At 41.2% G+C, this 25,825-nt stretch overlaps 1 long non-coding RNA gene across 1 annotated transcript in view; it reads left to right on the top strand.

Annotated features, from left to right (window-relative positions):
* The first annotated feature begins 2,243 nt into the window (after positions 1-2,243).
* The window catches only part of LOC132657257 (uncharacterized), a 51,584-nt gene continuing 28,002 nt past the window's right edge, over positions 2,244-25,825 (top strand). Inside the window, exons 1-2 of the long non-coding RNA XR_009595134.1 lie at positions 2,244-2,438; positions 3,430-3,596. This is a non-coding gene — a long non-coding RNA (uncharacterized LOC132657257). The remainder of the gene's footprint in view (positions 2,439-3,429; positions 3,597-25,825) is intronic.

Below are 25,825 nucleotides of genomic sequence, written 5' to 3'. Positions count from 1 at the left end.
GATACATAGAGATATAAATACTTATAAAAAATGGAGTTATTCTCCATATGCTACTTGAAAGTGATATGCATTAAAATTATATCTTGTTAATAATTTAACCAAAAAAGAAGAAGAAACAGAATTAAAATGAAGTACTGCTGAAGTTCAGATAAATTTTCACTGTAAGGCAAATTAGCTCTCAAGGAATCTTGCTAAGAGGATACAGAGAATGTAGTCATTTTTTAAAAAACTACAGATTTAGATTTTGGATAGTATCTATTGACTCCTTGCTCTGAATATTAGAAAATTAGCACACTTCCCCCCTCCAGCTTTCACCTGGATGGCAGTTTTGAAAATTATTCATGTTATAATTTTTCTATTTTCAAGATTTTTGAGATATATGTTTATGCTTGGTTCTCTGTACACACTGATTCGATGTTTACCACCTGTCTGTTCTTTCCAAAGTAATTTATTTTTGTTCATTTTTATGTTGACTGGATCTTACCTTTCAATATTTAAAAAGTCTTTAAATTAAATTAAATTAAATTAATTTTTTTGAGGGGAAAGCAACTTGCGGGGTCTTGGTTCCCTGACCAGGTATCAAACTTGGGCCCAAGGAAGTGAATGTGGCCAGTCCTAACCATTGGACTGCCTGGGAATTCCAAGTTTTTCATTTTTACTTCCTTTTTGGTCTTATGGGTTATAGAGTTTCCAAGTTCTTGCCCAAACTGACTCTCAAGACTATAAATATTTTCTGGAATTGAGAAATTTTGTGGAGAAATTTGGAATCTATCTGATTAGTCACTTGCTTTTTATGCCTAGATTTAAACAATGTTTGTTAATTTTTAATGGCAGTCAGGTACTTTGCCAGGGTGTATACAGCCATTGATCATACTGAGAATGTTTTTACAACTACATGTTTTACTCTAATAATTTGTACCTGGAAGGTTCTAGTTCAAGAAAATTTATTTATTTTTCTAGGATATCTTTGTACATTTTCTTCTATTCCGTTTTTCTGTTCTGTCTTCATAACAATTATGTGTATGTTCATTTTAAAATCTATCTTCCCTATCACTTTTTCTAGACATTTTAAGTGTATTATTCCTCTTTTCCATCTCATTTTGTTTAATTTTCTCAAGACTATTTATTATGTCCCCAAGGATACTTTCAGTTGTTCTTATTCCATTTTCTCAATTTCTTCTTATGTAGCGTCTACCACTGAAATGTTATTTTTCTCTTCCATTTATTTTCTGAGCTCTGCTTTCTTGCATATGATGTTCTTCTATAATTTAACAAGCTCTTCTTTGTACTGTCCCCCCCGCCCCTTTGGGCTTACATTCCCTCCCTCCCCTTCTGATGACTTGGTATTTTCTATGAGGCCAAGGAGAGCTGTTTGTCGCTTATCTTCGTTTTCTTTCTTTCCCCTACTCATTCCTCATATTTGAATAGAGCCAATGGTTTACTGACTCACTGATGCATTTGTGTGTCAGAATTAGGGTTAAGGTGAGACGAGCAAAGTGCCTGGGGTGCAAAATTCAAGAGCAACAGACTTTCAGGGTCTCCCTGGGTTCCTTGCTTGCCTCACCTTACTCCTGGCCCTCGTTCATATGTGCACATGTTTTTGTGTATGTAGAGAATGGGTGGTGGGGGGTAACACTGAATGGGTAGCAGTGGTGGAGTAAGTCATGGACACCTACTGACCCCCTTAGGGTTTCTTGTCTTGGAGACTTCCCAAAGTTGACACTCCCTTTTTGCCTAGGGACAAAATTTTCCTGTTTTTTCCCTATATAGAGAATAGTATAGTGAACAGCAGTCACTTGGATCACAGGCTCACCGTTCTCTGCTCATCACTGTTTCCTCTCTTCCCTCCCCTCTGCTTCACTTCTGCCTATTTCCCTTGGGTAAGAGGCTGGATCATCCCATAGAAAAGGTAAGGGGACATGCTTTCACTTTGAGCTCCTTCTCCTTTCTCCAGTTTTGTGATATTGCTCTATGACTGTCCGGGACCATTCCCTGCCTCTCTCATTATCTGTTCTCATGTCAAGAACACATGGTTTCAGTTCAAAGATTACTGGCTGTGACCTTCACTTACTGTAGGGGATGACTTTATCTCACCTAACATCTGAGAAACTGCACGTAGGCAGTTACCCGACTCAGTCCAGATTGCACAGTGCCTGCCAGGTTGGCTCTTGGATATGTGGTTTGTGGTTGTGATGCTGCCCATGTTTTGCAGAAGTGGGAGCTTTTCCTCTGTATTTTTAGATATTTTTGTGGGTTTCTCTAGGGTGGCAAGCTGAGCAAAAGTGCTTTTGTGCTATATTCAGCAACAGGTGGCACAGGAGATGCAAGGTAGTTACTGGTTAGTTGCGGATAAACTTTAAAAAGAGGCATAGTGTGAAAGGAGATGGGCAGGATCCAGAAAGGGGCACCGTTGTTGTTGAGGCTGTGACTTCCACAAGGTACCAACATTTTGCTTTTGTACAGGCTCCAAGCTGAAATTAGGGACATTGATTAAGAAGGGAGGAAATTTTCTCTTAGCTTTTCATTTTTGTTACAAGGAAGGGAGGATGTGGAGGGCCTTTTCCAAGGCTAAAGCTGAAGATTCCAACCACAGATAATGCACAGAAGTTGATTACTTCTGCATTGTCATTTCCAGAAATAGATACACTGTTGTGACTCACCCAGTGGCCAGTCATGTCATAGTTTGTCCACAGTGAACATGGGGTCTCTTTAGAGCTAGATTGTTGCTTGTCTGGGTCTTTCCCAGGCTCTTCCTTGGACTGCCTGGCCTCTAAACCTAAATAATTCTTTTTTTTTAATTTTAGCAAAATAGACTAAATTAATTTAGTTTATACTTTTTAGTCGTAAGAGGAAAGCAACATACTACCCCCAAGACAATCATATTTAGGAAAAATGTCTTTTCCGAAACTTGATTATTTTTGTTGTTCCATGAGAGAGTTAAAAATAGTCTTTTGAGGTTGTTGGGAATTGACCAATGGGTATTTTCAAGGCTGATTGTAGCATCTCCTTTTCTGAGCCTTGTTAGAAAAGTTTAAACAGGACTAAGTTGCCTAGTTTGAAATCATTACTGTCTGGAAGAATGTAGGTTTTTAGACAACTTCTTGAGATTATTTCCAGATCTATGATTCAATGGTAAATCCTCCTGAAGTTTTCCAATGTAAAATTACTATTTATAGAAAAACCAAGAGAGAAAGAAAAAAAAAAAAGAAAAACCAAGAAAGAAGGAGTTATGGTAGATAATTTCTTGTAATATTTTTGTTGATCCTAGACCAAGTCCTTTTGAAAAGTTTTCAGCAATTCATTTGACATACTAAATGCAAAAATCTTATTTTTCTGTTAAAGACGTTTGTCTCACTTGTAAAACATGATCAGTGGTATTCATAAGCTCTCAGATAATTCTGTCATGTAAATTAATAACCTTTCTTTTAGATTTGAGACTGTAAAGAATCTGCCTGCCATGCGGGAGACCCAGATCAGGAAGATCCCCTGAGAAGGGAATGGCTAACCCACTCCAATATTCTTGCCTGGAAAGTCCCATAGACAGGGGAGCCTGATGGGCTATAGTCCATGGATCTCAAAGAGTTGGACACAACTAAGTGAGTAATGCTTTCCCTTTCTTCTTTTCATTCTTGAATAAATTGCCTTTAAGTGTTCATCTAGATTTACAGTCTTTCGAGTCAGTACATTATTGAGATTATCTGTGGCTTTAGTTTATATTCCCCATTTTCTCTTTTTTGAATATATTAATATTTAGCTTCAGTGTGCATCATATCTATTTAATTTTAGTTTTGAATAGCTGTAGTAATGACATCTGTGAGTTTTACTGTTCATTTCTTTTTTCTTAAACTACTTCAATTGCTTGATCGGTTCTTTGCAACAGTGTTTAAATATAAAATTTAACCATGCACTTTCTTTCATAAGGAATCACATCTTGTGCTTCTGAGTGATTTCCTCCCCCCTCCCCCATTCTTCCCCACCTCTTTTTATTGTCATCCTTTACTTCTGTCTATATCCCTTCTCTGAATCAGCATTTGTTTATTTGAGAGTGTGAAAGCAAAAGCGTTAGTTGCTCAGTTGTGTCTGACTCTTTGTCATCACATGGACTGTAGCTCCTCTGTCTGTGAAATTCTCCAGGCAGGAAGACTACAGTGGGTTGCTGTTCCCTTCTCCAGTGGATCTTCCCAACCCAGGGATCGAACCCAAGTCTCTTGCATTGCAGGCAGATTCTCTACCGCCTGAGCCTCCCCTGAAGTAGTCGTATATTACTTGCTTTGCTGTTGATGGGACTGACCATATGGCTCCCAAATTTGATGCTGCCGTGGGCCAACACTTTTGATATAATCCAGACAGTACTATGAAACTGATAATATTAGGTAAAGCAATGTTGGAAACAAACGATCAGTACATGTAAAAGAATCAATTTTTGCTGGTTCTAATCATCTTATTTTATTTTCTTTTATCACTCTGCTTCGTTCTTTTTCCTTTCCCACAGGCTACTTTGATCATGCTATTTTTTATGGCTCCTCTTTCCCATAATCTGTTCTCAACTAGGATGACTGCTTAGCACAGAGTAAGAAATTTTCTCCTGTGAGCCTTCTCTCTCATCAAGCTCAACTTTTATTTTTCTCAAGAGATGGATCACAGAAGGAGCAGATTTAAAATTCACTGCCTGCTCATGAATAAACATGGTAAAGAGAGCTGTTGAGGTAAAGTTATATTATAAAATATTTGTTTAAAAAACTCATCCTTTTGCTCTCATGGAATTTCTCTCTTAAATTCACTTTAGCAAATAATAACAACCATAAAAAAGAAATATACCCAAGGGCCTTAAAAAAAGGGAAGAATGAATGCACAGCATTTTATGTCATGAAAATAACAGCTCTGGGAAGTCCATTGGAACGTCCACTGCTTCAGCCTGACCTTGGCTGTTGGATTTCCAGTGCTTCCCCTCAAGTTCTGGATGAACTGTGAGCGCACGCACGCACGCAAGCTCACATGTGCCTGAAATGCATCTGCTGACTAGAAGTCAGTGTATTGAGGTTTCGTGATTATTTTTGTTCATCAAAGTGCTTTTTTAAGACAGATGAAGTTAATGGCAGTCCACTCACCTCTCATTCTGCCCTCCTCCTCAATCTTTATTTCCTGGGTAAATAGGAACTTGTTCTTCCCGAACAGTTTTGCTGCGATTGGGAACCTTTTTTACCCCCTTTTTTTCTGAGCTGGTGACTGTGGTTCTGAGTAAAAGACAACTGTCTGCTAAAAAGGCCTGTATAGCCCCATGAAAAGCATTGTTTGTTGTACTGATTAAAAAAGAATCAAAGCAAAAACCTTGCTGCTCTCTTTCTAGCTTTTTTGAACTCTCTCTAGTCAACTGCTTTGAAGGGCAGAACAGTGAGTCCACTTTTTAAACAGTCTTTAAAAGCTGGGTTTTGGAGTTAGAACTGGGCTTAAATTTTTTTTTTTTTTCTTATTGAAGTATAGTTTATTTACAATATTGTGTTAGTTTCAGGTATATAGCAAAATGATATGATTACACATATATATTATATAGCTATACATTTATATTATTTTTAAAAATTCTTTTCCATTATAGTTTATTACAAAATATTGACTATGCTGCTAAGTTGCTTCAGTCGTGTCTGACTCTGTGTGACCGCGTAGACAGCAGCCCACCAGGCTCCCCCGTCCCTGGGATTCTCCAGGCAAGAACACTGGAGTGGGTTGCCATTTCCTTCTCCAATGCATGAAAGTGAAAAGCGAAGGTGAAGTCCTCGGTCGTGTCCAACTCTTCACGCCCCCCTGGACTGCAGCCCACCAGGCCCTATTATATATACTAAATTCTTATTGTTTATTTTATATATGATAGTGTGCATTGATTAATTCATACTCCTAATTTATCCCTCCCCCCTTCCCTTTTGGTAACCATAATTTATTTTCTATGTCTATGAGTCAGTTTCAGTTTTATAAATAAGTCTATTTACACTATTTTTAGATTTCACATATAAGTGATATTCTATTTGTCATGGTAGTTTCAAGGGCCATTCATGGTGCTGCAGGTGAAATTATTTCATCTTTTTTATGACTGAATAATATATATATGTATGCATATATAATATATATATGTGTGTATATATATGGTATCTATATCTATATATCTGTATATATCTATATATCACTTATTCTTTATTCATTCATCTGTTGTTGGACATTTAGGTTGCGTCCTCATCTTGGCTATTGTAAATGGTGCTACTATGAACCTTGGGGTGCATCTCTTCTAATAGAAAGTTTCATTTTTATGGATATATGTTCAGGATTGGGATTGCTGGATCATATGACTCTATTTTCAGTTTTTTAAGGAAACTCCATATTGTTCTCCATAGCAGTTACACCAATTTCCATCCCCACCAACAGTGTAGGAGGGTTCCCTTGAGGCTTAAATTCTGATTCCACCATTTACTACATGGCAGCCAGCAAATTATGTAAACTTTCTATTTTTTCATCTATCAAATAGATATCTTTTGAGACAACACAAAATAATACATTGAATAACTGCTATCAGAATAAAACCTCAGTAAAATATATCTCTTATTATTGCTGTCATACTATGGCCACTTGATGTGAAGAGCTGACTCATTGGAAGAGACCCTGATGCTGGGAAAGATTGAAGGTAAAAGGAGAAGAGGGCAGCAGAGGATGAGATGGTTGGATGGTATCACTGACTCAATGGACATAAGCTATAGCAAACTCCAGGAGATGGTGAAGGACAGGGAAGCCTGGTGTGCTGCAGTCTATGAGGTTGCAGAGAGTCAGACACAACTTAATAGCTGAACGACAGCAACTATACTAATGTGTGTTTGGAAGCCATTTTATTATTTTTAAAGTGACTTTCTACTCTTTTTATTCCCACTAGACTTTGAAAGAGTCTTAAAGAGCACTGCCATTATCTACATTTATAATCACCAGTATTTTTGAGCTTTTTTGATTAGAACACTGGACTGGGCTTTTTGGTTGTTACCAAAAAATAGTGGAAGTAACCATTCGTTTTCTTAATGTGCCAAATGTTCTAGTCCAAGCTAAATATCATGGCTGGGATTGATTAAGGGAGAAGGATTTCTTTTTTTTTTTTACTTGGTATTTTTTATATATTTAAAAAATTTATTTATTTATTACAATTGGAGGCTAATTACTTTACAATATTGTGGTGGGTTTTGCCATGCATTGACATGAATCAGCCACGGGTGTACATGTGTCCCCCTGTCCCAACCCCCCCCCCCTCCTCCCTCCCCATTTCATTCCTCTGGTTGTCCCAGTGCACCGGCTTTGAGTGCCCTATTTCATGCACTGAACTTGGACTCGTCATCTATTTCACATATGGTAATATACATGTTTCAATGCTGTTCTCTCAAATCATCTTACCCTTGGGGAGAAGGACGTCTTGGATAGAGGAGGACACAGAATTCTGAGAAGCAGGTAGGGTTCCTTGTCCTTGCACAGAATGGACCAGGAGTCCAAAGACTTGCCTTTTAATTTGTCTCTGACACTAACGAGGTGTCTTCATACCACTTCACCTTTTGGAATCTTTGTCTCTTTGTTGATTAGGTTAGTTTTAGAGGAGAACTGCTTCAGTCTTGTTTTTCTCCTGCTTTCAAGCCTCTCCCCAGCTCGCTGAATTAAAGTCCAACTCTATGCTTGGCATCCGTGGCCCAGAGCCTGCCTTCCCGACCTGGTCTGCTGTGAAGCTGCTGCAGGCACCCCCGACTCTGTCATGGGTGGCAGAGTTCCCTAGGGCTCCCCTGGCTCTTGGTCTCAGCCTGGCCTGATTGTCCTTCTCACTGCCCTGTTCTCCTACAGTGTACACACTGCTTTCTACCCAGCAGCTGAAGGCAGAAGTCTAGCTGTTCCTTTTCACATTCCCTCAGCATCCCTCATCAGTTGATCCTTTGCCACCCCGTCCTGTTAATTTCTTCTGATTAAAATCTTTTCATGCATTTCCTCTGTATTCCATGTGCTAAGTTGAGTCTCCTTTGTATTTTACCTCAATTGTTGCCCAAACCTCCTAATGCTTTCTGCTTCAGTTCTTCCCTTTAAATCTGTTCTCCATCCTGCTGGCCAGGTGATCTCTGTAAAATGCAGTTACAGTCACATCACTCCTGCATGCAGTCCTTCAATGTGTTTCCATTAATCTATGGAAAGTAACCAAAAGCTTTTCACAGCCCACTTTGTATTGTGGTTACATGTGACTTTGCTTTGTCTTGCCTCTTGATTATGAGCTATCAGAGAGTGGGGACTATGCGTTACTCAGCTTTTTATTTCCCAAAGCATCCAGCAGAGCAGCTCACATTCTAGTAGGTGTTTGCTGCATGCGTGTTATGTGATTCTATCAAATAGACCTGATATTATCTACTTTATCTTTCTCAAATTAAGTGTGATGATTCCACGAAATATTGTATGGAAGACTATCGGTAAAATTAAATGGATCCATCCTCAGCAATTAAAAAAAAAAAAGCCTGCATGAGTCACATAATCATAAGTCCATCCGAAAACTTTTTCTTTCTATGAATAAAAACTCATCTTTATGTAAATGATGTTCGAGTCATGATGAACTGTTGCAAATCTCAGAAACAATGGCTGAGCTCTCCAGATAAAAGTCCCAAGAAGGTGGAGCTGGGATGCAGTCTATCTATGGAGCTCTCAACAGCAAATAGGGTGGCAGGACTTGATGTGCTAAGCGATCCTCAAGGACTCAGCAGACGATAGAGCTTCCTACAGACAGCCAGCAAGCCCTTAATGGGCATCCCAGAGGGGCTTAATTTTCCACGTGCTGTGCTCAGGCACTCAGTCACGTCCGACTCTTTGTGACCCCATGGACTGTTGCCCACCATACCGTCCATACCATCGCTCAAGGACCTTTGCTCTTGGCTAAGATTACTTGGTAAATCTGCAAAGTTGATTGGCCCACAGCCAGAGTTCAAATATTCTCTTTCTCTCTCATCAGTGTTCCCTTTTACAGCTCCCAGTCATGGAAAAAAGCTATGAGATGGGCCGGCTTGAGTCTTGGTCCACTTTAAGCATTATTTCACCGTAAGAAACAACTCACCGTTGCCCCTCTTAAAGAGATGAAAACCCCCCTGCTTAGAATTCAGTGACTCATGCCACTTGGACGCAACTACATTCTTTCTAGGGCGGAAACCCTGAATTCAAGTGCAGCTGGCCAAGTTGGGGAAGAACTTTAAGCTGTTTCTGGGAAAGAACTTAAGTCTTCTTACTGATGATGAGAAACAGTTTTTAGTCTTTGTGAAGAGTTAGAAGCAGTATACTGGTGAATAATAACCTTGGGGCCAGCCAAAGAATGTTTTGAGTGGTGTTTTGATTACCATTAAGTTTTTTCTTTTTTAGTGTAACCTACTAAATTTCTGAATTCTTGTGATAAATGTAATTCTGGAGAAGCATCAAAGAGGAAGGAAGTACAGATGGGAGTGAAAACAGGGAAGGGTTACCAGATATTTGTAATAGCAAAGTGTCTTTTTGCTAAACACTTTAGTAGCTAAAGCCACAGTTTTCCGTGTAGTTGGGGATAGACGCCATATTTTCTTCTTATATGGCGGGATCTAAGCTAGGCACTCAGCCCATATAATAGACCTCACATAAATCCTGCAAGATGGACAAACTCTAACTGCCAAACAGAATCTACATTTGCCTGAGAGACCGATGAGTATTTATTCAGTGTCCCTGGTAGAATTACTTAGGGACTAAAATAAAGCTGTGACAAAGCAGGAAAGGCACAGCAGTGAGAAATGCAGTGTTTAACAGAAGGGATGTTGATGGAACAGGACTGATGCTAAACTCTCTTGGGCAAGTAATCATCTCTTCTAGCATTTCTAAATCACGAAAGTGTGTGGTGAGTTTTTTCTGGTTTGCATGATTCTGTAGTCTGCTGAGTCCTTGAGGATCGCTTAGCACAATGCTCTCATCCAGGGTAAAGGGGATCTAAAAAGAATATCATTCAGCCTTATTATCTAACCAAAAACCTTGTGCCGTGGACCTGGAGACTCCTAAGTGCCTGCTATGGTTTAAGGTCCCAGGGGCAACAATTCAGTAGTGAACCGAGGCTTTCTTTTGTGTACATCTTGCCAAAATCCCTTAAGAGCATCTTCACTGCTTGGCAGTTTTCAGGATGAATCCTTTTCAAGTGTAAAATAAACAGGGGTTTAAAAATCTTCCCTTCTGTTGAGGACAGAATTCCAGCTGTCTGTTTCTTCCTTCCCTCCAACAAAAACAAAGCCAGTGACTTGTATCCATTTACAGGCCACAAAGTTTCACCTTGGTGCCCCCTTTACCGTACAGGATGCATTCCTTCTGTTGCATTTCCTGCATCAGCTAGCTTTTCATCTTCATCTTCCTGCCTCCCTCAGTGTTTCCCCTGCTCATTGTTAACTCTTCAAGCCCTTATACGTTTTCCTATTGCTATCGCTTGCTAATTTTTTTGGTTCATTTTTCCAGTATTACCCTTTTCCTGCCAAGCCACCATGCTGCCATAGTTACCTTTACAAAACACACCACAAGTTTTATCTGCCTTAAGCCTGCTTAAAACTGGTGATAAGTCCCTACTGTTTCCCAAAGTGTATGGGATAAAGTTCCAGCTTCTTGGTGTTGGGGTTTGAGGCAGAAGCTTAATTACTTACAGTTCTTCCTTTCCAGATTCAGAATCAACTGTGTGTTCGACACACAAGCCAGATGGAGATGAAAATGCAGTGTCCAGTTTACTACTGATCACGCTGCACTGGGGCTTGGGCCAGAGGCGGGCTAAAATATGACTTCCTGGAATCTTTTCCTTGAACTTAGCCATAAAGTTCAGGAAGAGCTGCTGGAGGACTTCTGGTAGAGGTTTTGGGCGGCCTGAGGACAGCCTCAGGGGTTGAGCAATCAATCACAAGCCTGTTTGCAGGGCTCGCTGTCTCTGGAAATAACACTTCCTTAAAATCTCAGAGGGAGGTCAACCTATTCAATGTCTGGAAGTCCAATAGGCTAGCAACTAAGACACAGTCATACTGCAGCCTGATCCTTGAATCCAACCTGCTTTCAGAGTTCCTAATTAGCCCACTTGGAGTTCCTGTTTCTTAGCAGTGTCTTTACCTGTTTCCCTCTTAGTTCCTGTTCTTGGAATAGGCTGGGATAATGATATAGGGTTATCTGCCCGGAAGTCACTTTAAAATGGTGACATCATAGTCTTTTTGAGGTGGGAGCATATATCCTGAAGTACTTGGTGAGGGCTGGGGAAATTTGGTTTCCTCGGGGTTCTAGCTCTTCCTGCCTTCCCATATGATTTCCTTTCAAAATAGAAAAATAAGTTCTTATGTCCGCATAAAGATTGCTGGAAGAAGAAATGGTGAGACTCTGTGGACCCTTCCTTTCTCTTATCAGAGGATGAGCTTGGCCTGAGAAGTCTAGGACCTCGCTGAAGCATGACTAAAACACAGTCAACCCACTTAACTTTGTCATCGTTGGTTCACCAGACACACGTAAGTGAACTAGATTGAGTCCCAGAACACAGATAGGAAACATCTGCCAGGCTGCTTTGTTACCACTTACCAAGTACTGTCACCTTCCCAGTGACAAAAGGGCACTCTCAATGCCCAGCATCCTGCTTGTTTTCAACCAGACTCATGATGTAATGCCTGTCAGTTTCAACACCCCACTTCCCACTACTGATCTCTGTTTGAGGCAGAATTCTTGTGGGGGCAAGTGAGAGAAACCCAACTCAAACTAGACTATGGTTAGAAGTATGGAAACCCAAGAGGTGTCTCTGACCTTAGGGTTGGCTGCATTCTGGGGCCTGAACTACCTTACGATGAGTTTTTGTTTTTGTTCTTTTTCTTGCCATATCTTGTCTCTTCTCTTGGGTAGTCTTTAACTTCAGTCTGTATTTTTATAACTGCTTCTAGCAAAGAGTCAGAGATGCCTGAGTGACCAAACCTTTCACTTTCTAGCACCAGCAAAAGAAGACTCTTCTTTTCTCAGAGACCATGTCTCAAATGTGATGGAGAAGGCCTGATTAGCCCACTTAGAGTTCCTGTTTCTTAGCAATGTATTTATCTGTTTCTCTCTTGGTCCCTGTTTTTGGAACAGTCTGGGATAATGAGATGGGGTTTATCCTCCTGGAAGTTGCTCTAAAATGGTGAAACCACAGTCTTTCACTCACCTGCCTCCCTTGACTAATTTCAATGCCCACATGGATGGGTTGCTGTCATCAACCAGGTACAACCATTGTACCATAATTGTGTGTTTATGTGTCTCACTGAGCCTCTGTGTCAGAGCTACAGCATGGCAAAGAAGATCACAATTTGTCCCTCCCACAAAGTCAGAAGGCCATGGTACAGTCTGCAGCTCATTTGTTTGAAAAGGGAAGGAAAGAGACTCCCTAAGCGCTGCAGCCTCATGGCCGTGTGCTGTGTCCTGTAACCACCAGCGCCAGTGGGGTCATCACCCCATCCATCACACTGAGAAAGGATCCTGGCACAACCACTGGCCCCGCTGAGCTTGAAACTTCCCCTGCTGAAGCCCAAGGCTCAGTGTAGCTGTCGCCTGGGAGGTCTGCAGAGATGTGGCCCTGGCCAAACCACCTGCTCTGGCTTTTCATTGCCCGCCGCCCCCCTCCCCGACATTGCCAAACTTTCTCAGGGCACTGAGGTTTCTGAATATGGGTTAAGAGCATTCACCGTGACTCTCAGAGATGCACCCAGCTAAGGGTGCTGCACACCGACATGGTTTAGGTTCCAGGTTCTTTTCATAACATCCTTCCATTCCTTTTTTATAACGTCCCTCCCTTCCTTTTTATAACTGAACTTCGTTTATTATTATTTAATAATTTTATTTATTTATTTTTGGCTGTGTTGGGTCTTTGTTGCTCTGTGGGCCAGGCCGAGGGCTAGTTTTCTCTAGCTGCGGTAAGCGAAGACTACTCTCTTTTTGCGGTGTGTGGGCTTCTCATTGCGTTGGCTTCTCATGTTGTGGAGCAAAGGCTCTAAAGCACAGGATCAATAGTCGTGCTGCATGAGTTTAGATCCATGGCCCATGGGATCTTCCTAGTTCAGGGATCAAACTCATGTCTCCTGCATTGCCAGGCGTTGGTGGATTCTTCACCACTGATCCCCCAGGGAAGCCCCCAAACAAGCTTCCTTATTTTAAATTGATTTTAGTTTTACAGAAAAGTTGCAAAGACGGTATAATTCCCATACATCCTTTGCCTGGCTTCTCCTCTTGTTGGCATCTTATAATCATGATGAATTTTTCAGAACTAGGAGATTAATATTATTTTTTCCTAAAATACAGACTTCATTCAAATTTCAGTAGTTTTCTCACCAATATGATTTTTTTGTTGTTGTTGCTGTGCCAGGATATCACATTGTCTTTAACCAAGTTCCTTTGATTTACTCACAAAACTAATTCTCTTACATCAGTTGCTAGTGTGGGAGATTAGTTGTCCTAATGGCCTTCATTGATGACCCCTCCCTATATCCATGCTCCTTGCAATGTGAAATCTTAGCATCTCCTATAAAGAAGTGCTCTACCTCCCCATTCTTGAATCCGGCTGACGTTGTGACATGCTTTGGCCAATAAATTGCAGCAGATATGAAGGTCTGCTTATTCCAAGCCTGGATCCCAAGAAGCCTCGGGTGCTATTGCTCCCTCTCTTGGACCCCAGCCTCCTTTAAGAGAACAAGGCTGGGCTAACCTGCTGAACAGAGGAACTACATGAATGGGATAGGAGATATCCCAGCTGTATACTGAAGCCACGATAGACAGTCAGGCCCCAGCTGACTCAGATCCATGAGCAAGTCCAGCCAACATCAGCTAAGCCTGTCCCATTGCAGAAGAGTCATCCAAATGGCCCATAGACTTGTGAGCAAAATAAATGTATAAGATGGTGAGTCACTTAAGATTTGTGGTTGTGTTTATGTAAAGGCGTCATAGCAAGAGAGAGCTAATACTGATGGGAATGGATGGTGACCCAAAGTTCACTGTCACCAATAAGTTGAGTTAAATTCATTGAACTTTGCAGGTTGTAGGTCTTCTTGGGAGTGGTCTTAGACATTTGTAACCCGAGCTAATGAACACTTCTTTATAGGATCCCCTTCTCTGGATCTGAGTGGATTTGAATAGAAATCACATATGTGAAACAATATTTCTCTTGTCACACTGGGTAGTTCTGAGTGCTTTCCTAACCACTAGTTTAATGGGCTTATGCATACTGTTTGAAGTCATGGGTCACCACAATATGTCCCTGGGTTTCTTTCTCTCTCATTCCAAGGACAAGAAATCTCTGCATACTTGCTCTAAGTTTTTGCTGCTTTGAGTATTTCCCAAATAAACTGTCTATATTGGCAGGGTTTTCTGCTGACTCTAGTGGATACAAGTCTGGAATTTAAATTTGATATCTTCAGCCATCTTAGATTAAACTTTTTTTTTTTTCCCTTTCTTCCAGGGCAGACAATGGTCATTTTTTAAAAGTGCTCTGAAAACTGTGGTGTGCTGTTTTGAGGGAAAACCAGTTACAAAGGGGCAGCCTATCCTCTCATATAATGTCTATTAAACAGTTTTACTTTCTCAGTCTTGGACTTAAATTCTGATTCTCCTGGAGAAGGGTTTGCTTTTCTCCTTTACAAGGTTTCAAGCTTTTCTTCTGCCTTTTCCTCCTTCCTGGATTTCTCCTCCTTCCTACTGGAATGGTGGTAGTTTTCCCAGGATTACAAAGATGCAGGTGGTAGTCCCACGTTTCTGCCATTCTCCCTCCAGAAACTCTTACCCCTGCCTCCCACGTAGGAGTTTCAGTATCTTGTGGATGCAGAAACAAGACAGCCATGTGTTTGTGAGCTCTGATCAGCAGCTGTTGTCTGGAGGTGACAAATGAGGAAGGGGACCTGGAGTGTAGCAGCTTTCAGACACTCCTTCTGTGTGTGGTTCTCTGCCCAGCTTTTGAGTCTCTGGGTTTTTGTGAAATAAAGTGACTTGCCTCATTCCCTCTTCCTCCCTTTCCAGTGCTTATTAGGAACACTTGTTCAGTTTTTGGTAACTTGAGTACTTTTCCATCTTCCAAAATGTCTTGACACTGCTCATTCATTTATTTATGAAAATATTTCAATGTATGTATGTATTTGGCTGTGCCAGGTTTTAGTTGCAGTGTGTAGGATCTTTAGTTGCAGCATTTGAACTCTTAGTTGCAGCCTGTGGGATCTACTTCCCTGACCTGTGCCCCCTGCAGTGGGAGCACACAGTCTTAGCCCCTGGAATGTCCCAACACTGCTCTTTTACTCTTATCTCTTACATTCTCTTAGTCCTTGTGAATCTTCTTTTCGAATGCATTATTAATTTTTATTAAACTTCAAAAGTACATAAATGCTTGACATTAATTTTCATGCCTTTTGTGCCTAAGTTATTTAATAGTATTTAAAAGCAATTAACATATTATTTACTATCATAGCCATAAAATGGATGATAAAAAGACATATCAATATGAAGAAATATTGAATAAATATAACAAATCTTCTTAAAGGTAAAATGAAAATAAATACACCCTCAGATGTAACTTATATAAAACTTGATGCTGCAGGGGTGGGTTTAAATTTTGATTTGATATCTTCTTTTATTTTAGTGGGTTTTGCAAGGGAGTTATGTTCACATTCCATCTGCCATGTTAGCCTGAAGTCTTCAGACTTTTTAGATTTTTATGAACATATATAAACTTGTTCTGCTGTAATTTTCTTCTTTAGGAAGTCTGTCTGGCTTTTTTAAAAGTTGCTTAATAAATTATTTCAAAAGAAAAAGGAGTTGAAACTGTAGAGTTTAGAATTTTCAAACAAAATTATTTTTTATCTCTAAGAATTTGAGTAACTCTGAAAAGAATAGCAACAAAATGTAAACACCCCTGGGCACATCTAACATTTGATTATATACAGTTTTTGATCAAGAGAGTGGATTTTCTTTTCTTATTGATATTAGCACTCTCATTAACACAGTCATATTCATTATTCTCATCTTAATCACCCATTTTACCATTCTTGTGAGAAACGAAGAGTTTTTCTGAAACACAGGAAGTAGCTCTCACAGCTTCTTTTCCGTGAACTTGATGTTGGCCATGATAGGGACAATATAAACAGTGTTTGTCCTATAACATATTAAGGATATGACATTATAGTGAAGTCCTACCTAAGTTTTCACAGGTGCAAATATTATTTAAATAAATATATATATATATATAAACTGGATCATAACACCTTGTGTTTTGCAAATGGCTTATTTCTCTTTATAGATTACGAACCCCTTTACATCAGTACATAAAGAACTAACTCATTCTTTTTTTTTCTAATATAGCTTCTCAAATGGTTTGCTGTTCAAAACAATGTTGCAATAAACACGTCTTCATATACGTTTTTGCTCATCTGTTTATGTATTTCTGTTAGATATTTTTTCTGGAGGAGAATTACGAGTCACATGACCAGCACCCATTATATTTTGATAGATAAGGCCAGAATGCCTTTCAAAAAACTATCAATTTATACTTTGCATTTTTAGAATATTCATTATTTCATCCTTTCTTCAAAACTATATTTATTTTCTCCTCCGGATCTTTGCCCATCTGATAAGCAAGACAGTATGGTCTTAGTTCACACTCTTGACTATCAGTGTGACCATGTTGCTATTCACTTCACCTCCAGTCTCCATACACAAGCCAATACTTTCCTCCCATTTCTTATCGTAGAAGAGTGAAGTCAGCCCTAAGGTTTGCAACAAATCCGGATGTTTGTTCATTAAAGGGAATTGTCATGGAGAACACGGATGACCCCAAAGGCGTAAATCTTGTTTACCTCCTGATTCTGTCACTTTGGTAGTATTTTAGAAATATTTTAGAAATATGCCAGTTCAGGACACAAATGCTCTTTCCCTGGTTCTCTCTGAGAAGAGTTTGAACTCTAATAATTGTCTCTAGCTAGAAGGAACCACACTTCTTTGACTTCCTTTCTTGTGCTTTAATGCAATCTTTGGGAGTTTCTTTCTGTGTCACTTCCTTGTGATAGTCACTAGAGATATATTTTGATTCTTTCATTTTAGGCTTTTGAAGAGTTTGTACTCTTGACTGCTTTTCTCCCCCATGGAATCTGGCCATGGGATGCTTCCTTTTTACCTAAAGCCCTGTGAGAAGGGTTCTAAGGAAGAAAGAGTGGCACAATGCCCAAGAAAGGGAAGCAAACTGGCTAAAATTGCCAGTGTCTTCAGATGAGAGCAAGGAAGTAAATTGGATGCCTATTATCAATCTCTTCACATTCTTTAGGTTTCATCTCTTACTTTAGCCATTCAGGCTTCAGTCTATTTTGGGAAGTGAAAATCGACTGTATCTTACCTTGAACCTCTTGCTTCTGTGCTGTGGTTTTTCTGAGGCTGTGGTGAATGTCGTAGGACATTGTAGGACCCCACTTCACACTAATGCACTAGCTTCTGGACTTATGGGGGAGTTTACACCCAGGGCGCAACCTTGATCAATAAGGGATGGGTGCTGCCAGAGAGGAGAAGGCAATGGCACCCTACTCGAGTACTCTTGCCTGGAAAATCCCAGGGACAGAGGAACCTGGTAGGCTGCAGTCCATGGGGTCCTGAAGAGTTGGACACGACTGAGTGATTTCACTTTCACTTTTCATTTTCATGCATTGGAGAAGGAAATGGCAACCTACTCCATTGTTCTTGCCTGGAGAACTCCAGAGAGGGCAGAGCCTGGTGGGCTGCCGTCTATGGGGTCGCACAGCATTGGATACGACTGAAGCGACAGCAGCAGCAGTAGCAGCAGCTGCCAGATAACTTTGTCTTCCTTTCTTCCCCTAGCTGGGTGGCCTGAGATGGATTTCATGACTACTTAGAAGGTTGTACCAGAATGAATTGACATAGCAGTGGCTAGTGCATCTGCGGTCGGCTGAAAAATGATACCCCAAAGATAATCATGTTCTTATCCTGGAACCTGTAAATATGTTATCTTATGGCATAAGGGAATTTTCAGATATGAATGCATTGAGGATTTTGAGGTGAGTAGGTTTTCTTGAGTTATCTGGATGGACCAAATGTAATCAAAAGAGACTTTGTAAGAAGGAGGCAGTAGGGGACTTTCCTGGTGGCCCAGTGTTAAGACTGTGCTTCCACTGCAGGGGCATGGATTCAATCTCTGGCCAGGGAACTAAGATCCTGCATGCTGCATGGTGTAGCCAAAAGTAAAAATAAAAAAGAAGGGAGCAGTAGAATTAGAGATAATAGAAAGTATGATGATGGATACAAGAAGCTGGAGTTTTGTGGAAAAGGGGTCATGGAACTAAGGAATACTGGCAGCATCTAAGTAGAATCTGAAAAAAACAAAACAAAACCAAATAAAAAACCCAAGGGAATGGATTCTGCTGTCAGAAGCTCCAAAATAAACCAGCACTGTCAGCACCTTGATTTTAGCCTGTAAGACCCACTTCAGACATGTGACTTCAGGACTATGAGGTAATAAATTTCACTGTCTTAAGACACAGCAGTAATAGAAAACTAATAGGGCGTCTGTGTTTCATTCCCTCATCCCTTACTCTGTTCCTTGGGATCATATTCCCATATTAATTGCTTATACAGACACGTGTGTCTCAGAGTCTCCTTTTAGGGGAACCCGGGCTAAAACAGGAAATAATTAGACTTTCTCTGACAGTTCCTACAGTTTGTTTTCTTAATAATCAGATTTGCTTGGTCTGTCTTAAACCCATCAAAGATGGCCATTGGCCAAGGAAAGAAAGGAAAGAAGGCAAGGAGGTCTCAACTGAAAGGTACTAAAGTATCTTCAAGGATCAGAAGGCGGCAGGAACTGCAAGTGCCTACCCAGAGTACACGTCCATGTCTGGGAATTGAAGATGAGATCCCAATACTGGGGGAGACTCTGTGTGTGTGTGTGTGTGTGTGTGTGTGTGTGTGTTGGAGAGCATCGTCAGGGTTTAACTAGGAAAACAGATAAAAAATACCTTCATATATTTCCAGTGAATGAAACTTAATGCCGGGAGTTGTCCATGCAGGTGACAGAGGAGCTGAGAACCAGACAGGGGCTGGAGAGGTGACCCAGAAATTGGAAAGATCAGGAGGCCACTACATCCTTAGGGTGGAGAAAAAAGTGAGGAAGGTGCTACTGCAGTCCATGGGCTGGGACCAGAAGAAAGGAGGTGGAATCAGAGTGGGGCTCTTTGCTAGGACTGACTCTCTGAGGAAGCACAGCCATTTATTTCTGAAGAGGACATTGCAGGTCAAGGGACATGAGGAGAACTATTCTGGCTTCTCCCCTCAGCCCCTTTCTGGTCCCCATTTAGTGCCCTAATTGGCCAAACCCAAAGAAGCCAGCTTGCTGAAATATAGGACAGGCGGGATAAGAATGAATCTGACAGCAAACAGACCTGGGACTGGCCTAGAGCATCCTGCCAAAGAGTCTATGAAGAGACACCCATGAGAGAAAGAATCCATTTTAAACACCAACCAATCTCTGTGGAAACCAATTTCAGCTTGGTGCCAACTGGGCAAAATTATTTCTTTCTTTGTCTCTTCTTCCTTTCCATGCTCTAAGCCCTGAGGGATCAGAAACTGTGGCCATTAAGTAGGACAGGTTTCTGGAGATGTTGGTGGAATAAAGAAGGACGAATTTGCCTCTCCTTTTCCACTGCTGGTTTCCCACCTATCATGGGTTAGAGCTATGGAAGGTAGAAGTTTCAACTCTGAATGAAGATTAAGTTTTTGGTTATTACATAAAACACACCTCAGTTACTAAGACAAGTCTATTTTAGGCAGTACTGACAACAAGTCCATTCTGAAGGAGATCAGCCCTGGGATTTCTTTGGAAGAAATGATGCTAAAGCTGAAACTCCAGTACTTTGGTCACCTCATGCGAAGAGTTGACTCATTGGGAAAGATTCTGATGCTGGGAGGGACTGGGGGCAGGAGGAGAAGGGGACAACAGAGGATGAGATGGCTGGATGGCATCACTAACTCGATGGACTTGAGTCTGTGTGAACTCTGGGAGTTGGTGATGGACAGGGAGGCCTGGCGTGCTGCAATTCATGGGGTCACAAAGAGTCGGACATGACTGAGTGACTGAACTGAACTGAACTGAACTAACTGGAGGATGCTATTTGAGGAAAGCTAGATAACCTATCGTGCATGAGTGCTAAGTCGCTTCAGTCGTGTCCAACTCTGTATGACCCTATGGACTGTAGCCTGCCAGGATCCTCTGTCCATGGGGATTCTCCAGGCAAGAATATTGAAGTGGGTGGCCATGCCCTCCTCCAGGGGATCTTCCTGACCCAGGGATTGAACCTACATCTCTTATGTCTCCTGCATTGGCAGGTGGGTTCTTTACCACTAACACCACCTGGATAACCTATGGGGCCTACCCTAATTGTGAGAGAAGAACAGAATTTATTTGAACTTTTCTCATCCCATCTGTGCCTGGGAAGCTTTGTGAACTCGTCCCTTTGAATCTTTTCTCACTTAGTTAGAGGTCACAAGAAAGATTCTACACTCTCCCTTTACACTCAGTGGTGGGTTAGGGGCCAATGATTGTGTAACTGTTTTTGTTTTTAATTTTTGTTTTAACTACCTCCACTGTAGGAAGTCAAGTGTGGGAATGACTGGCATTCATTATTTTGGAGCTTCAGCCACAACTTAGATTGTAACATTTTCTTTTTAAAATTTATTCATTTTTAATTGGAGGATAATTGCTTTTGAGTATTGCATTGGTTTCTACCAAACATCAACATGAATCAGTCATGGAAATGTTTGCCCATGTCCCCTCCCACTTGACTCTTTAACCACTCTTTATATCCATACTTGAAATAATTATGTTTTTAGTTTCAGCAGGAAAAAAAAGGAGTGTATGAGATGTGTTTAGTTATGAAGGTATAAGGAAAACTCTGCTGCTGCTACTGCTAAGTCGCTTCCGTTGTGTCCAACTCTGGGCGACCCCATAGACGGCAGCCCACCAGGCTCCTCCATCCCTGGGATTCTCCAGGCAAGAACACTGGAGTGGGTTGCCGTTTCCTTCTCCAATGCATGAAAGTGAAGAGTGAAAGTGAAGTTACTCAGTTGTGTCCGACCCTCAGTGACCCCATGGACTGCAGCCTACCAGGCTCCTTCGTCCATGGGATTTTCCAGGCAAGAGTACTGGAGTAGGGTGCCATTGCCTTCTCCAAAGGAAAAGTCTATTGCTATGCAAATCGCTTTTGGTGATTGTTGAAATTCATGTTCCTTGTACATGGACACTTATCTGGAATGATGAAGAACTCTTGTATGAGGCACCTCTGCTCCACAAACTAATAACATAATCTTAGATGAGCATTGGAACAAGTCCGCTTGAAATCAGAGTTGCGAGCCAAAGAGAAAAATGGTGTGCAGCAAAGAAATATGTTTTCTAAAGTCCCCTCTGATTTTGGAACAGAGACTTTCATAAGCCCATGACTGAAAGTGTATCACAGCACAGGATGGACATTTAAAGACCCCAATTATAGACATACAGGAGCTGAAACTACTGAAGAGTAGTTTTCCTTCTTCCTGAAGAGAAAATGCTGTCCAATCTTAGATGAAAAGTATGGAGGCCTGGGACATATTAGGAAGGTCTTTGAAAGAAGAGAGCTTCCCCCATTATCAGGCAAGGAAGAAATTTTCAAGCTAGGAATTGGGATACTAAAGCAGACTCGGGAAACCCGAGGGAGTGAGTGGGAGGGGCCACGAGAAAGGATCCAGAAAGTGAAGATAAAATCTGCATAGAGTAGGTGACCACACCTCAGAGACTCAGTGACTTTGGGGAGGAGAAAGGAATGTCAGGAGACTGTGTTGGCGTTTACCCCAATACTTTTCTCTGCAGTTAAACAAGAGCAGCTGCTCACCTTCCTTGAGCAAGCACTGCCCGAAGCCTGTCTGCTCTCAAGGGAAGCCATGCCTGTGTCTGAGGTTGGGCAATCTGGATGTGGTGGGGTGGGTGTGGTCAGTGATGCTGGAAGAAAGGAGAGTGTCTAGAGACACAAATGGTGATTCTCTAGTGGAAAGATGTGAGCACTTCAATAGATTTGCATCCAGCCAACATGCTGTTGGGTAGCCTCTTGCTTTGAAGAAACAGATTCCAGTTGTTAACTTTATCCCGCTTTCTGGGAAGGGCAGGTTGTGTGCAGTACACTCAGGTGCCAGCAAATGTCACTTCTAGGTGCAAAGCTAGTCAAGCTAGCCAAGGAGAGAAATGAAGCAAGCTGACGCACATGTACACAATTGCCAGGGAAGGCGATGTGTGCAGAGGCCTCAGGAGATGGGGGCAGTGTGGTCAGCGGTGGTGCAAGAGGATTATGCATGGACTGTGACATGTGAGAAGGATTATGCGTGACTGTGACATGTCATGCGTGGGCCATGTGATGAAAGGGAAAGATTTGGAAGGACCCCACAACAAAGAGCAGAGGAGCCTCGAGACTCTGCCAGCTCCCGCCACATGCACACTATTGAGGGCATGGCAGGGCATCAGCACCCGTGCATTCCCGTCCATGTGGCCTGCATCACACTGATGAGGAGGAGCTACAGCAACTGTATGTCTAGTGGATATTTGCTGAGAGCTGATGTGATGGGAACAACTGATGCCTGTTCAGCTCCATCTGAAACCCTCGGTATGGATCTCCCCCTTGTAGTGACCCAGAACACTTAGTGGTTCTAATGTCACTCCCAATCCCATCTAGAGAATACATCCAAAACCAGAAATTTAGGTGCTTGACAAACAGGGGGATATGGGACATGGGACAGGAAAACCCTCCTGCCTTTACTTGGTGTGACCAGAGAGAAACAATTTGAGATTCTTTCTCAGAGCTGGGACATGTGGAAACATGGCCACGTGTACCGTCTCTGTTATGTGAGCAACAAAAACCATGTTTTCTAAAGCCGTCTCCCTATTCCTACTTCCTTCTTGAAAGGAAGACTATGACAAACTTAGACAGTATATTAAAAATCAAAGACATCACTCTGCTGACAAAGGTCTGTATAGTCAAAGCTATGGTTTTTCCAGTAGTCATGTATGAATGTGAGAGTTGGACCATAAAGAAGGCTGAATGCCGAAGAATTGATGCTCTTGAATTGTGGTGCTGGATAAGACTCTTGAGAGTCTCTTGAATGGCAAGGAGATCAAACCAGTCAATCCTAAGGGAAATCAACTCTAAACACTCACTAGAAGGACTGATGCTAAAGCTGAAACTCCAATACTTTGGCCATCGGATGTGAAGAGCCGACTCATTGGAAAAGACCCTGATGCTGAGAAAGACTGAAGGCAGGGGGAGAAGGGGGGCGGGAGAGGATGAGATAGTTGGATAGCATCACCAATTCAATGGAAATGAACTGGGGTGAACTCCAGGAGATGACGAGGGACAGGGAAGCCTGGTGTGCTGCAGTTCATGGGGTCGCAAAGAGTAGAACACAACTTACTGACTGAACAACTCTCTACCCTATAACTCACATTGCTATTAAAAAAAAAAAAAACAACAAGTAATATTCTACTTCAATTTTGATTTCTAAAGAAGACCCAAAATATGGGTGTCACCAAGACTTTTATCAGTTTCATTGCTCTTTGACATTATAGCACACACTATCTCCATAATCTGAGTATCAGCAACTGTTATCTAGATGTTTATAGGTGGTGCTGAAACCGTAGCTTTCCATTCTCTTACCCTGACTTGAACTATGGTTAGTAATTAATCTCTGAAAGATCAGATGCATTGCTTCTAGAGAAAGTGTGTCCTAATATGAGTGATTCAGAAGTACAGGCAGAAAAAGTCAAAGGTTATTTTGTAATTAATAGCAATTTATGAATATTTAATACTACATTGGACATAGATTTCCTTTGCTGTTTTAAAAACATTTTCATACACAAGTCTAGAAATGCATTTGGCTCAACTCTGAAAAATAGACACTGAAGAATTTAGAGCAGATAGCTAGGCAGTTGTTGAATTTAAGTCCTGTCTTAATCTGGGGAGAGGAAAGGCCGTCTCCAGCATGATCTGATACAGAAAAAGAGGTAAAGGGGGATCTCGCCTGAGTAATTCCACTGAGGGCTCACTCTCTTTGTCTATATTTGTGAGTTGTATGATTCACTAGGCTGGTAGTGAAATCATTAGGAAAATGCTGTGCTTGGAAAATTCTCTATATCAACTTATTTTTGTTGTTCAAATAGATAAAGCAATTAAGCTGCTATTAGAGGTAGCTGGCTTTCTAATTTCAATTTGTCAAAAGTAATCTCTTTCATGTTATACAAACATATATACAAGTATAAACCTGCCAAAAGTATTTTAAATAATTTAAAAATTAGCTAATCATTTTTGAAATTATTTTAAAACTAAAAGTCCCCCAGGAGTGACTATAAACTTGCAAATTAGATCTTAAAGAGGGTTAAAAAAAAAAAATCTCAGTAAAGTCTCAAACCACAAGAGACAATTTTTTTTAACTCCAAAATTCATCTGGCTTTTATAAGCATTTGAAAAAAAATTTTTTTCTTTTGGGGGTTTCCATATAAGACACTATATTCTCATATTGCATTTTGCATGTATTTTTAGACACAGTATGGCAGCTTTGGTGAAGTATGAAAGGAACTAAATATTTTTAAACTTTTCATGAAAAATTTTTTGAGGGGGGAAAGGAAGGGAATTTTTAAGTCTGCTTTTAGATTTCTCTCAAAAGTAGATCCAAGATAAAGGGAGCATTAAGCATAACTGGGAACTCAGATAGTGAGTTTCTGTTAATTTAATGTTAACTTACCTTCCACAGCGGGGTCAGCACCTGTCTTCCCATGTTCTCTGGTGGATCAGACGCCAGAGACCCAGGTTTGATCCCTGGGTTCAGAAGATGCCCTGGAGAAGGGAATGGCAACCCACTCCAGTATTCTTGCCTGGAGAATTCCATGGACAGAGGAGCCTGGTGGACTATAGTCTGTGGGGTTGCTAAGAGTCAGACACAGTTGAGTGACTAACACTTCCCACATTAGGGCACATTGATTGCAAGCAATAGATACTGATTCTTTCTCACTTAAGCATATAAGGACTTTGTAGGAAGGATTCTGGAGGTCTTACACATTCCAAGGAACTGTTGAATCCCTAGGCCTCCGGAAGGACAGGAGCTGGAACAAGTTCAGGAGTTTATCAGGAATCTACTGACCATCTCATAGTGCCCTTGGAAAACCCAGCCCTAATGACTTCCATCTGTTTTTCCTGCTGTTGTAGATAGATGGAGCCTCCCAGAAAAGACAATCCAATTACTCTGGCCTGGATCACATGCGCTTTTTCCAGTGTCCATGGGATCAAAGAATGGGCAGGGGTTTGGTTTTTCAAATGGAAAGCGGAGGTTGTTGACAGGACACGGGGGAAGGGAGGCTGCCCAGCATGCTCAGTGCTGTGGCAAAGCAGACAGTGGGATGGAGTTTTACATCCTGCTGTCCCTTAAGCTGGGCTTCCCCAGTGGCTCAGCGGTAAGGAATCCACCTGCAATGCAGAACTCACAGGAGATATGGGTTCAATTCCTGGGTCAAGAAGATCCCCTAGAGGAGGGCATGGCAACCCACTCCAGTATTCTTGCCTGAAGAATCCCATGGAGAGAGGAACCTGGTGGGCTACAGTCCATAGGGTTGCAAAGAGTCAGACTTGACTGAAGCAACTAAGCATGCACCCTTAAGCCATATCACCTAACACGATGTCAACACGATTGCAGGAACAAAGACAATGTTCAGATTAAAAATCTGATTCTTTGCCATGCTTTTTATGTTCTT

This window comes from Ovis aries, chromosome 10 (genome assembly GCF_016772045.2).
Source record: "Ovis aries strain OAR_USU_Benz2616 breed Rambouillet chromosome 10, ARS-UI_Ramb_v3.0, whole genome shotgun sequence".
Lineage (NCBI taxonomy): Eukaryota > Metazoa > Chordata > Mammalia > Artiodactyla > Bovidae > Ovis > Ovis aries.
Note: the sequence above shows the minus strand (reverse complement) of the source record. Positions and strands in the feature narration are given on the sequence as shown.